A 14,101-nucleotide genomic window follows, 5' to 3' on the forward strand; every position below is an offset into this window, starting at 1 on the left:
TTCATATTTTGTGTAGATTTATAGTTTATTTGTGTATTATTTCTCTGAAGGACTTCCTTTATAATTTCTTATAGGGCTGGACTGCTGGTAATACTTCTTTCAGATTTTGGATGTTTCAGAAGTGTTTACTTCACCTTCATTTCAAAAATATTTTTGTTGGGTATGAAATTCCAGATTAATGGTATGTTATCTTTCAGTATCTTAAAGGTGTTTCTCCCCTCTTCTGAATTGCCTTGTCTCCTGCAAGAAGGCTGTCATTACTCTTACCTTTGTTTCCATGTAGCTACTGTGGTTTTTCCCCTTTGGTTCCTTTGAAATTTGTGTTCTATCACCAGTTTGAGCACTTTCAATACTATGTGTGTTGATATACTTTATGCTTTTGTACTTGAGGTTCTTTGGCTTTTTGCATCTGTGGGCTTATAGCTTGCATCCAATTTGGAAAGATTTTGGCCATTATTTTCAAATGTTTTTTCTGTTTGTTCTCTTCCCTGCCCCCTTTTTTAGGGACTCTAGTTATACATATATTAAACCATTTGAATTTGCTCTGCAGCTCACTGATTCTCTGTTCATTCATTGCTTTCCTAGTCATTCTTCATTCTGAGTTGTTTCTATTCCTACATCTTCAACTTCACTGATATTATTTTTGCAATGTCTACTGTGGTGTTAATCCCATCCAGTATGTTTTCCACTTCAAACATTGTAGAAGTTTGATTTGTGTCTTTTTATATCTTGCATGTCTATATTTAACATGTTTGATCATTCCTCTGCCTCCTGGAATGTATGATATATATATACATCTCTTTTAATGTCCTTTACTTCTAATTCTATCATCAGAATAATTCCAGGCTCTGTGTCTACTGACAGATTTTTTCCTTCAATATGAATTGTATTTTCCTGCTTCTTTGAATGTTTGATAATTTTTTATTGAATGCCAGATATTGTGAATTTTACTTTGATAGGTATTGAGTATTCTGGTATTTGAATAAATATCTTAATATTTGTTCTGAGAAGAAGTTAAGTTACCTGTAAACAGTTTGTTCCTTTCAGAGCTTTACTTTTAGTCTTAGTCAACTGGAACAAGAGCAGCACTTACTCTAGGGTAATGTTTTCCCATGCAATGGGAATATACTTATGAGCACCCTACTCATTACCCCATATTGCTAGGTTTTCCCTTTTTTCTAATGGAGACATGAATTATTCCTCAATTTTTTAAGTATCAGAAGTCATTCCTTCTCCTCCTTTGGGTGATTGTTTTCTCAGATTCCAGTAACTTTCTTGCTGGTCAGTACTCAGCTAAAGACTAGAGGAGAATCCTCTGTGGAGATTTCTCTCTATGATGTCTTTTCCACTCATGGAGTCTGCTGGACTCTGCTTCAGTTTCCCTTCTTCGTGCTCTGGCCTGGAGGCCCTTTAGGCAGTAAGCTCAGACAATTGTTGAGCTCACTTCTTTCATTTCCCCTTTTGTCAGGCATCATTGTCCTGATTTGCCTAATATGCACTGTCTGAAAACCATTGTTTCATATATTTTGTCTAAATTATCTAAATTGTTTCAGACAAGAGGTTCAGTCCCTATTACCCTATCTTATTCAGAAGGAGAAATTTCCATATGGTTTTATTTTTATAGTGTTTGCCACCTGTCTTTTGCTGTGGTTGTTGTAAACCTCTTCCAGGATTTCCCCTTGCCCATCTGAAATTTGTACTTATTTTTTTAAACGCATAGTTCTGCGATAGACTTTATTATCAAACTATAATAAAAATATTCTATTGAGTGCTTACTATATACTTGGCACCTATGTAAGAACTTGGCTTACATTATCCTATCTTATTTAAACCTGCGTATATGAGGTAGATTTTATTGTTTCTGTTTTATGTATAAGAAAACTGAGGCTAAGAAACTTACTCAAGGTTATATAGTATATAAGTGTCAGAGCAAGTTTCAAATTCAGGTTGAATGTCCAAAGCCTATATCCTCAATCAGTATTTTATCCTGTCTTTAGTTTTATTGTTGTTAATGTTGTTTTATTTTGAAAAATAAGACTACCCCAAATTTTAAATTTCAGAATTTTACTTTCATCAAATTGGGTTTTACTTTTTAGGTTGCCTCATTGTTCTTGATAAGTTTCAATTTTTAATTTTTCTAAATTAAGGAATTATAACTAAAGCTTATGCTATAAATGTTGATGTATTCTATTATATTAATCTTAAAGCTTAACGTTTGAAGTATCTAATATGTTGCATTCTTTTGATTTCCTTTTAAAATTAGCATTTAATATAATAAATTAATTTATTTTCTTAGCCTGATTTTACTTTATTTGTTTTAAGGTGTGTGTGAGTGTGTGTGTTACCCAGTAAAGTACTAATGTATTATTATTCTATTCCATGTCTTTTGAGGGTCTCAAAGAGATTTAAAATCCTTACCTCAGCTATTACAATGTGATTTTTGTAGGTTTATGTCATCAGCCTCATCTGATATAAAAAAGTGAGCAATTAAAAATCAAGGCTATTAAAAATTTGCAAAGTTAATAGCCAGGCAACCACACCTCGAGCCTGATACTATTTATTGAAAGATTTCACCAAGCACTGTGCATACTACTTCACATGTATTATCATGAATTCTTGCAAGTATATGTAGCTATCAATCTGATTTTCAAAGATGAGAAACTGACTCGGGAAGATCAAAGTGCTGTTAGCTGAAAATATCAAAAAACACTCTCAAACTGGCTAAAATTCTATAGAACTCTTTCCCCACAGATCTAGAGGTGCAGAGACAGGGTAAGTAAGAACTTTGGTTCTGGCTCCGTATCCCTGTGAGTGTGTGTCCATCCAGCTTACTCTGTGTGTTGACTTCATTTTAAGACTGGGTGCTGAACAAAAGCAGCACATTCTGGCCTCATGTATGGACATTTGTACATCTCCAAAGAAGACCAGAGGGTAACTTCTTGACACTAGCTCAGAAGGAAGAAGAGCTTTTCCCAAAGCCTCAGCAAACTTCCTATTTCTCACTAGTTAGAATTGGTCACATGTACATTCCTGAAACCATTGTTGGCAAAAGTAATAAAGGGAATATGGAGTTAACCTTAAAAATGTGCCCTGTCTCTGGGATACATGGGCATCAAAGGGAATAGGTATGTACCTGAAAAAATTTCGAGTTCCATTAGAAAGAGGAAGAGAGAATGAGATGTTAGATGGGCATCTGACTGTATTTGCTACAAGTCAGTTTCCCTGTGTCAGACCCTGAGTTTGAGCCCGAGTAGTCCTGGCTCCAAATTGGAGTCCTGTCTCAAACCCTGAAGCTTCTTAGTGTGCCATCCTGATCATGGAGAAAATATTTAGTGTACATTTAAACTTTTTAAAAAATCATCATCTAAGGACATTTTTAATTGCTTTTTAGCGACAGAGGAAGGGGGTGGAGAGAGAGAGATATATTGGAGAAAAACATCAATTGGCCCCCAACTGGGAATTGAACCCACAACCTTGGAATATTCCCTAACCAGGAATTGAACCTATGACCTTTCAGTCTACGGCCAATACTTCAACCAACTGAGCCACACTGACCAGGGCTCAAACTTTTTCCATGAAATTAGTTACTAGACATTAAATGCATTTACTCCAGAAGCTATTCTTATATGAATGATACCTTTTGAATTTTCCATTTGGGCACTGATCTCTCCTCTGTGTTCATCAAAGGGCAATATGTGAGATCCAGTACTCTCATTTGTTTCACCTGTAAGGCAGTGCCTTGATTAATTTTCAACAAATATATGAAATGAAATATTTACTCATGTGTGAAATCTTAGTAATTGCTAATAAGACTTTTTACTTTTATAGTACACTTTCTGGCCTGACTGATCTTTGGCTAAATATAGTCATATTTTAACAGCTTTGCATAAAGAACCCAATGCTGATGGATTTCCAGAATGCTAGCCTTCTCATTAGGTATTAACCCAAGGTGTTCTTCTATGGATCATGCAAGTTCTTATGTAATAAGTGCTTAGCAGCACTATAGTAGTTCAAGTCATAGGCGAACTGTTGATCCTCTGACATTCTCTGAAGGCAATGTGTCCTTCCATTTTGCATCATTAAAGTAATAGCTTATTGAAAGTTGATTATTAATAACAAATGTTTTGGCTTGCTCAGGCAGGCCAGTTTTATCCCCTTGCATTCTCAGAAGCCTCCAGTTTGAATGGTAACATATGTGGCCACCCACGTTATTTGAAATTAAAATTTCATAAATAGGATTGGTGGGGCTGTACCTCATAATTTAGTCAAAAGTTGAAAGTTAGGGTTCTAAAAACTCTTTGCCAGAGAAAATATTTCCACCTCTCCAAGATACAAGAGAACAGTGGCACCCGGTCTCACTGGAGTGTAAAGTTCATGAGAAGTGCTTGGATTTTAAATGTTCTTTCTCTCCACAGTGAATGGATTTTGTTTTCTGAATGTGTAGCTCTCTAGAAAGCATATAATTAGAAGGCTGTGTGGTCAGTTCCAGGACTCCCCAGGCCATCCTAATATCAACTTCCTTTGAAGGCTGTGAATGTACTTAATGTCCTTCCTTTCTTAAGCTAAGAAATGTGGATAGATATTCCTGGACACAGAATGTCTTCACAGATTAGCATGTTCAGTGTTTTAAAGTCAGGGCAACCTGCCATTTTCATTGTTTTCATATATTTAAGTCCTGTCATTGTCAAAATATTTGTAACTAGAATTAAAGTTAGAACCGAAGTTGCTAGAGTAGTTATAGCTCTCATGAGGATCTGAAAAACAATCCATTGTGTGAAAAACAGCACTTGATTTAATTATAACACTGGTATCTGCTTACCCAAGGAGAGGTGTTGATACTTATCTTCTTTGTTGATTAAATATTTCTTCTACCACCATGACAGTGATAACAGTAAACGGCTTCTTTGTCTATAAATGCCAGAAAACAATGAACATTGTTACTGCATCTAGGAAAACTTAAAGAAACGTTACTTTGCTTCTTGTTTTTTGTCTGTCTTGACTGTTTTTTGAGAAACAACAAAAAATGCCACAGTTTATGCATAAATTTTAATGTCGCATGAATTCTTCATCTGTTCAGTTTTATTTAATAAATATCTTTGGATGTAGATAGTTGTCTTGTAGTTAAATAGAGCACTTCATCCATGGCATGCTATATAATGTTTGTATTTACAAAAATTGAATATTGTTGCACACTAATGGTTATTTAATAAAGATAATATCAGCATATTTCGTTATCATAGTGGATACATGCAGGTATTGTTACTTCCAAGATGTGTAATTAAGCATAAGTAGAAAATAATTTTTAAGATTTGTGTTAAACTAATACTAACTTTTTGAGTTATTGATTATTTCATTGAATTTTTTGAGGTTGTCACCAGTGTTATTCTCATTTTATAGATGAGAACATTGAAGTTTCAAAACACAAGAACCTCGAACTAGATTAGACAGCTGATAGATGGAAGACTGAGGAACCTACATTCTTTTCTTAAACTATTTTTACATATTTCAAACTTACAGAAAATTAACAAAAATACTGTAAAAAGTACTTCATATACCCCTAGTATGCATAGAAGTCAGCTCTTTATTTGAAGAGAAAGTGAAGATATTATAATCCTTTATCCTAAATCAGCATGTATTGTCTACAAATAAGGTCATTCTTTTACATAAGCACACAAGCACAGTGTAACCCCTAATGGATTTCATGAATCAAATTTCCTTCGTTACCAATGCTAGATTATCTCCCCACTCTTGATGAAGAACATGATTGTGACTTATGAATGTGACCCATGAGTCAGTGCATTGGTTTTCCCTGAGAATAATGTTTTCTAGTTTGGGGCATATTCGTACTTAACTAACGAGTGCTATTTTGAGTTGTCAGTATTTGCAGTCTGAAAACTGTTCACAGAATTTTTATTATTCTACCTCATTTTGAACCAGTTTTTTAACACCCTACATATCCTCTGGGTGAAAATTAGGAAACTGAGTATGAGATAGGAGTCATCAGGTTTCTTTTTCCACAATGTTATTCAGTAAAGTGACTGCACTGAATCAAACAAAACAGAACCCTTGGGTCTTCAGACGTACCCCTGACCTGTGTGGCTCAGCTGGTTGGGTGTTGTCCCGCAAAGCAAAAGGTTACTGGTTTGATTCCAGTCAGGGCACATGCCTGGGTTGTGGGCCCAGTTCCCAGTTAGGGTGTATGTGAGAGGCAACCTGTCCATGTTTCTCTCACACATCGATGTTTCTCTCCCTCTCTAAAGATAATTACATTAAATCTTTTTTTAAAAAGTCTCTGATGCCTGTACACCTTAAGAAAACATTAAAGTCATTCTTGTCATGGGTTTTCTGAGGGCTGTGACTAAATACTGGAAGGTTTTATGTCTCCCCATCTTCCACTCCCCCACCAGCAGAACGATGAGTCTGCTTTGACTATTTCCATGAACAGAGAATTCTGAAGGGTCCTATGGCATGTATTCTAAAGATGTTTTCTTCTCCTCTCCATAACATGTGTTGGAATCAAGGAATTCTGACTCCATTAAATTTTCTGTGTTCAGCCACACACCTATTAGTATATTGTGATCTCTCAAGCATGGCCAGGCAAGACAAAAAACCCAACCAGCCCCCCCATATTATTCCATCACAAGTGAAAAATTTGACTTTCCTCAGTGGATATAGTGTATGTACAATATTAGATACATGGAAGTATCACCTGTCCTTTTCTGAGACTGCAAAGCACCTTTGCTTATTAATGAGCAGTGTGAAGTGGCATTGCTGACAGTAAACATGACATCTGTCTGGCCTCAGACACTTCATATGAGGTAGATTTCTAAGGAGACAATGATACTCTAATTCTATTTTCCATATATCTAAGGTCTTACAGCTTAAATCTGTCAGATTCTTTAAGTTTCTGGTGTTTTCACTCTGTGTCAGATCCACTGACTTTACAAACACGACCCCCTCCCCTGCGTAACAACCTGCCAGGTCCCAGAGGAGCTCTCAGGGACACATGCTCTTAGGGGCTTATTGTCCTTGTCTCTAAAATTCTCTACTTTATTCCAAAAATAACAAACCAGTGGAGAGTGTTTTGTCCAAGATGAGAACAAACATGCAAACAAAAAAAGAGGATATTTTAGAAGTGAAAAAGCACTTCAAATAAGTTTAGATACTGCTAATTATTTCTTCAAGGGGCCTTAAAAATTTTGGAAGTAGTTGGCTCTAAACTGTAAATAAATATTTTTTCTTCAATATTAAATCATCTAACAGCTCAAATTAGTTCAAACTTGAGGAACTGAACAATTGGAACTGTAATAAGACAGCACTTTGTTTTTTTACTGCTAAATTTTTCTCAATATGAAAATGTGATACTGGTTTTTGCCAAGTGACTGTACATAGTTCAACTCATAGCATTTCATAAGGAAATTCTGGAAAGCTGCCTTTGGTTGCTATAATGTTTTCTTTCATTTCCTTTCAGCTTGACTTCTGAACTGTGTTGAGGTTTGGGTTCTCAAAATGTGATTGATAGAAAACCAATTTTAAAATCTAGCATTCTGTTTTACATGAAAACTAACATCCCTTCCACTAATTCTCCTAAAATGAATAGAATGTCTGTTATGTGCTGGTTCCTAGAGAGACAAATATGGGGCAGTTTTCCCCTAAGGAACTCGGATTCCAGGGAGAGGACTAGCATGTTTAAGAATTTTGATATAATGCAGTGTCTAATTGGAGATAAATGCCTAGGGAGCTATAGAAACACAGAAGAGGTGCCCGAACTGTGCTGGTTGCAGATTGGTAGATGAAGATTTTACCAACCGCTTAAAAGCAGATGCCCGGTACGAGGCAGGGTTCCACAGTAGACTCTTATCAAACTTAATTTCATTACTTTAATACTTAGCAGCATGAGTGTTATTGGTCTTTTCATGATGAACTAATTTCAAACCTACTCAAGTGAAGAAAACTTCTGTTATAGGTTTCACTTTCTTTAAATGTTTTTGTCCTCTCTCTTTATGACTCTCAGTTTCCTCATCTTTAATGTGAGATTAGTAAAAGTCAGGACTGTGACATATGGCTGTGGAGTCTGTGCACTGCGCAACTCCAAGAGGCACCATTTACATACATCAGTAGGTGAGTGGCACCTCCTGGAGTTGTGCGGTCTTTAGCAGTATCCACTGTACCTACCCATGAGGCTTTGAGGAAGATTAAATGATCCATGTACAGTGGTAAGCACATAAGGATTCAATGCATACAGCCATTGCTGTCATCATCATCATCATCTCACATACATTCCTTTGGCACTTTTTAAAAAAATTCTAAAAGCTAATGATATGCAAATATAACTTTTAATGAAATAAAGTCAATATTATATATTTAAAGAGACTGCTATGCAATTGTATTTATATTGCAATTAATCAAGACAACATATTGTAAAGTGTCATTTTTTTTCTCTCACTTTATATAAATGACTGTCTTCTATTTTTTATCTTTGAATGGAGGAATTTTAGCAGGTACCTTGCATTTCTCCTTCATTATTTTTGTTACAGTGTTCAGACTCTGTAAGAGCAGCTTACCCTAGGCTTTAGAAATTATATAAATTGTTGAGTTGTTATTTTTTAAAGTAAATTAATAGTAATAGACTTCCAAGATATATAAAAATGGTGTTTGAAAAATATTAATTAATGTTTGAAAGTGGCAAAATTAATGCATTTGTGCTGGCTTTTAAAGTATAAATCTAATATTAAGATATTTCAGTAATTGTGCTTCATGCTTAAATCCTTAGAGAGCTATGAAAATCCATTTGGTTCATTATTGGTCATTTCTTTAGAACTCTATACCTATTATTAATATTTTAGCATTTATATTTTATAATAAGGTTGTGATATACATATTTTTGTGTTTTCACTGATATAAATTCAAAAAGAGTATTTGTCTAATGAATTTCTTCAGGTATTTAAGTTTATGGACTGTTTCTATGCAGTCTTCAATGCATGATTTCTGAATTTACCACCCACATCTATCCAACAGAAAGGGAACAAACATGGAGCAGTGCAAATTTGAGGGCTTTATATGGGCCAGATCTGAATACGGTCCCCAACACCTCTCCTCACATGTCACTGGCAGAGTCACGAGGCAATACCTACTGCACAAAGGGTAAGAAATGTCAGCTATGTGTATAGGAAGGAACAGGAGCAGGCTTGGGTGAACAGCTGGAAATCTCTTGAAATCAGATACCTTTTTTGCACACTTTTCCTCCACATGTGGAATGTATTTACTTTCTCCCCACAGAAGGACAACCCAACAACCAAAAATAATATCCATTTCCTAGTAGACCCTAAAGACCAGAGTCTCTGGGTGGTGAACAATCCTTTCCTTAAGGCCCAGGTGTGACTTTTGTCATTTTGAAAATATATAAATTAAAGAGCCAGTTATCTGCACCCTTTGCCCTCAGGGTCAGAATAACCATAATAAATTATCTGTAGGAGAAAAGGAAAGACTAAGACACAGAACAGTCACTGCTCCAATGCAATAATGAAGCCCTGTGGGGACTGGGCAGGCAGAGTGAGGTCTTTTTCTTTGAAAGACATGAAATTTACCTTGATCTCTGAAGCACCTTGTTAGATATTTCCTCTATTAATGACCCCTAACATAACCTTCCAGGAGGTTTTACCTTGTTCAGTTTTCTTCCACAATTATATGTGTGTATGTGTGTGTGTGTATATTATATATAATATTAATATATTATATATAATACAATATATATTATATGTTTATAATATATAATGTACAAATATGTATATATATTTACGTGTGTGTATGTATATATATTAGCTCTGTGTGTGTGTGTGTGTGTGTGTGTGTGTGTGGTTTTCTCTTTGGGGGATATATGTTGCTTATATGGTCCACTTCCTACTTGTATAAATTTGGGAGAATAAGGAATGTTTTCAAGAGTAAATAGTCAAAGGTATTTCCTTTATTCTGGGTTCATGACTTCTCTGGCAATGTGATTCCTTCAAAAACTTGAGAAGCCTTTGATTTTTTACTTCCAGTCAATGTTTTGTGGTAGTAATGAAACCCAAGTGTTTTTTCCCCCTAGATATACTCATCAAGACTAATTTTCTTACTTCCTTTCTTGCCTCCTTCGCTCAACTTTTTTTTTTTCATTAGCTTGAGGCCAGACAAAGAAAGCATAGCAGCCTAGAAGGCAGGAAAGGCTTGGTATAAAGCTGAACCAAACCTTAGGCCAGGCTGACACCACAACAGCTCAGAGAGCAGAGCAAGTGCTCTAGCTCTAAGGCAAGAACTTAGAAAACAGAACATTAGGAATGTTAGTTAGTTGTCCCCACTTATATCTGGGGAAGTATCACAAGGAAAAGATGGCAGGCATGAGACACAGATGACGGAAGAGAAGAGAGTGAGACCATAAATCTGGTGACTGGAAAGATATAGAAAGCCCTTGCTTCTGGACACTTGCAATAAGAGGCAACATCAATTTTTTTTTTCCCAAATATTGCCACTGGCCAAACATCATGATTTTAAAGAATTAAATGCTTTTGCTAACTACTTAGTTTTAGTCGAAACTTCAACATTCATAAATATAACTTGTAATTCCCATCTTACTTAGTGATTGTATAAATGGAATAGGCATGGAATGAAATCTAATGTAATCTTCATTAGATGATATTCAATTGCCCTTATTATAATAGTCATCCAATTTTAGTAAGTGATGAAAATGTGTTATCTTCATCTACAAAATATACCCACCCATCCACACTCATGCATTTGCACATTCACAAGCAACCACATGTGCCCCCAAATAAGAGCCCGGTGACCCATTAGCAGTGTCACTGAGAAAGACGGATACCTGGGAGACTAGGAAAGTACATGAGTATACATTACAATGACTTTGTTTTCTACCAATTTACTGTTTTAGTCTATTAACTGAGCATACTTTAAATCTCTAATTTTTGTCTTTATTGCAAGTGTAGTCCCATTTTACTCTAAGAAAAGTGACAATAACAACAGCTACCACTTACTGAATGTAATTGAGCTAGCATTTTATTTGTATCATTTAACTTTCTCAATTGCCCTTCTCTATACATACTATTATTTCTCTAGTGGTCATGGTTATTTTGATTTCTATCAGCAGAAATTCACTTTAAACTAATAACAAAAAAAGGAGATTTACTAAAATTTACTATCTTACTCAAGTGCAGTTCGGCCTCATGTGTGAGTTAAGCCAAGAAATGGGAAGCCATTGGATAGCAAGACAGTCACTTCAGTCATTGCTCCCTGTTTCTGAGCTACACCGATTTTTATTTCTACATCTGACTCCTTGTTACTTTTGTTTTTGCTGTCTTTCTCTGCCTCTCCTTGCACACATTTCCAGCCACAAGCAGAGACTCAGTGACAGCTACTCCAACTCAATGAAAACTTCCAGAGAGGAAATCAGATGGTCCTAGTGCAGGTCAAATGTCCATTTCAGGCCATAGTCACACAGCCCAAAACATGGCCACTGATACCACAGTCAGAGGAGAGGCATACGAGGCGAGGCTGTACTCAGAGAATAGGAGCGTCTGTCTGAGCTAAGCAGACATGCCAAAAGATATGTGAACTGCAGCCACCATTCTAAAAATAAGGAAACTGAGACACTGCCAAGACCAAAGCTGCTAAAGGGGAAAACCAGCAGGATTTCAACTGGGGTCTGTGTGAATCCAAAACTCACATTGTTGAATTTTTACTCAGCTCACTGTATAGAGTGTTAATTGGCAGTTCTCTGAATGACCACCTTCTGTTTTCACTATCTGGGTTCAAGTGTGTATACATCCTAAATGATTAGGTATCTCATTATTATCATTACAATTGCTATCAGGGATGTTAGTAAATTTTCAAGGAGCTAGTTTTCTCCCTTAGGGCTTCTCCAACACTAATACATGTTGAAAAAATAAAAGAGTAAGACTTAAAAGCCTTTCTATTAATTTATTTTTCCTCTAAACCATTTGCATTTCCCAAAAATTAAATATTAAAAATATTTAACTCATCAATAGGCAGAAATGTGAAGCCCATTGAGTAGATATGTTTCTCCATGAAGTGACACTTTTTCATTCTGGAGGCTGGTTATTGGCTGGTGTTGGAGCCTTGTAATTCTCCTTCATAACCAAAATGAAGAAATGCATTTTGAACTAGCTGGCTCCCTAGTTGTGAAACTTCTGCTCTATAAGGAGAAGTGAAGGTGAACAAGGGTGAGATGTTTGCTGTCATCAGGAGACTAAGATTTTATGACTGGAAAAACAGAAGTAATAAGAAAAAGAACATCAGGCAAAGGATTCTGTTCAAAAATGATTCCATTTCTAGTGTTACAAGAAGAAGAGTAGCAATTCTGGTCTGTGGTGCTCGAATCTGTCTAAATGGAAACAAGCTGTCCCATTAAATCAGCACAAAGCCATACATACAATGGCTTCTGGATATGGATTCTCTATCTCGTAGGGCCCTCCAGAGACTGCACCGAAATCTCTGAAGCTCACTGTAATCAGTACCCAGTATTCGAGGTGATATGATAATGTTTCAGGCCATGCAGGTCTTCAGCTCAATTTTGCTGTCAAGAGACTTTCTTCAATGTGTTATTTGACTTCATTCACTGGGTGCAAAACAAATATTTAAGGGATGAAGAAAGGGAGCAGTCCTATTTTCTTAAAGGATTATTCTCTTTTAGCTGATAGTAGCTATCAGGGGACAGAAGTTTCACAATCACCACTATCTCCTAATAACTTGCCCTGTGGCTAAATCAGATTTGTGCTTCCATTAAAATGAAGGATTAGTGGAATTGAAGGTGCTGAAATGGCAATTTGATGTAAGCTTGTATTTTCTGGAGTTTAAGAGAGAGAGGCAAGAGTCCTCAGTACTGGATAGAGCACAAAGGTGTCCGGCAGAGTGCAGAACGCTGGCAGCCATTGGAAATGGATTTACTCTCTTACATGTACACAAAATAATTCTAATAAGCTTTAAACTCTGGATAGTTTAAAAATTGACACTGCTACTTCACAGAGCACCATAATGGGATTGAAGAATTCAACCAAGTTCTCCAGATTGATCACTGGTGGTAGGAATCTGCAGTGTCTAACTTTCCAAGGTTTCTATGGATATTTTGGTTTGCTCAGCACTCAATGCTCCTTTTTGTTTTATAAGGAAATAAAATTTTCACCTCCTCTTTATGGGGACAATTTTGTACCCTCAAGCAGAAGTTCAATAGAGGAATTCTTCAATTTACTTGCTCTGGCTTTGGCTTGTAAAGCTCCAGTACTCATAAATTTCAGTTCATGTGATCTTTCCTGTAGACAATTTGAAAAAGTCTAGTCTGTATGTCTTGGATAAAGTGAGTCTTCTGTGTTATATATGAGCTAGTGGGAACTAAAAATTATTTATTGATTCATAAATTTATAATGTGATACAAGTGACTGGTAGAAATGAAAGAATAAGTGTTTCTTTTTTAAATAAAATAGTACTCAATAAAAAGTTCCCTTCCCACCCCACCCCCCCAGCTTTCTCAGGCTAGACATGGTAATCCTGTCATTCTGAAATATAGTAGCTCAAAGGAAATACTTCTTGCTTTTTAGGTATATATGTGTGTTTGAATGTGTGTAAGACACTGCCTGTGTTTTTAACTGATTCTGACTATTACTGTGCAAAGAGTAATAGTAAGTGCTACAAAGAGCCATTTGACCAGGCAAGTAATATTGACACCAGATTGTAAAAAAGAATTATGACTTATAGCTTTCTAATTCATTCTGTGAAGCCTGTGGGGTAGCAGCTCTTAATCAATAGTTAAAAGAAGTGTGATATTGTGGTTTAAAAGGAAAAAAACTAGATATCCACCCCAACAGTGTGGACCCAGTAGGTTTGAAAGGATGACTGAGGAGGCTGATCGCTGGGACTGGCCCCAGGGCCGTAGCAGCAGCCTGTGTTTGCCTGTCTGACTCCTGCACCTGACATAGGAGTGGAAAGAAGAGTTGAATTAGTGTATTCAAACTACAAGTATTTACCGAGTGCCTTGTATAGTCTGTGCCAACTGTTCACCTACCTTGAACTCTTGCCAGGTACGTGGTTAGATTCT

Source organism: Phyllostomus hastatus, unplaced genomic scaffold, assembly GCF_019186645.2.
Source record: "Phyllostomus hastatus isolate PE091 unplaced genomic scaffold, TTU_PhHast_1.1 phas_scaffold_1674, whole genome shotgun sequence".
In the NCBI taxonomy this organism is placed as follows: domain Eukaryota; kingdom Metazoa; phylum Chordata; class Mammalia; order Chiroptera; family Phyllostomidae; genus Phyllostomus; species Phyllostomus hastatus.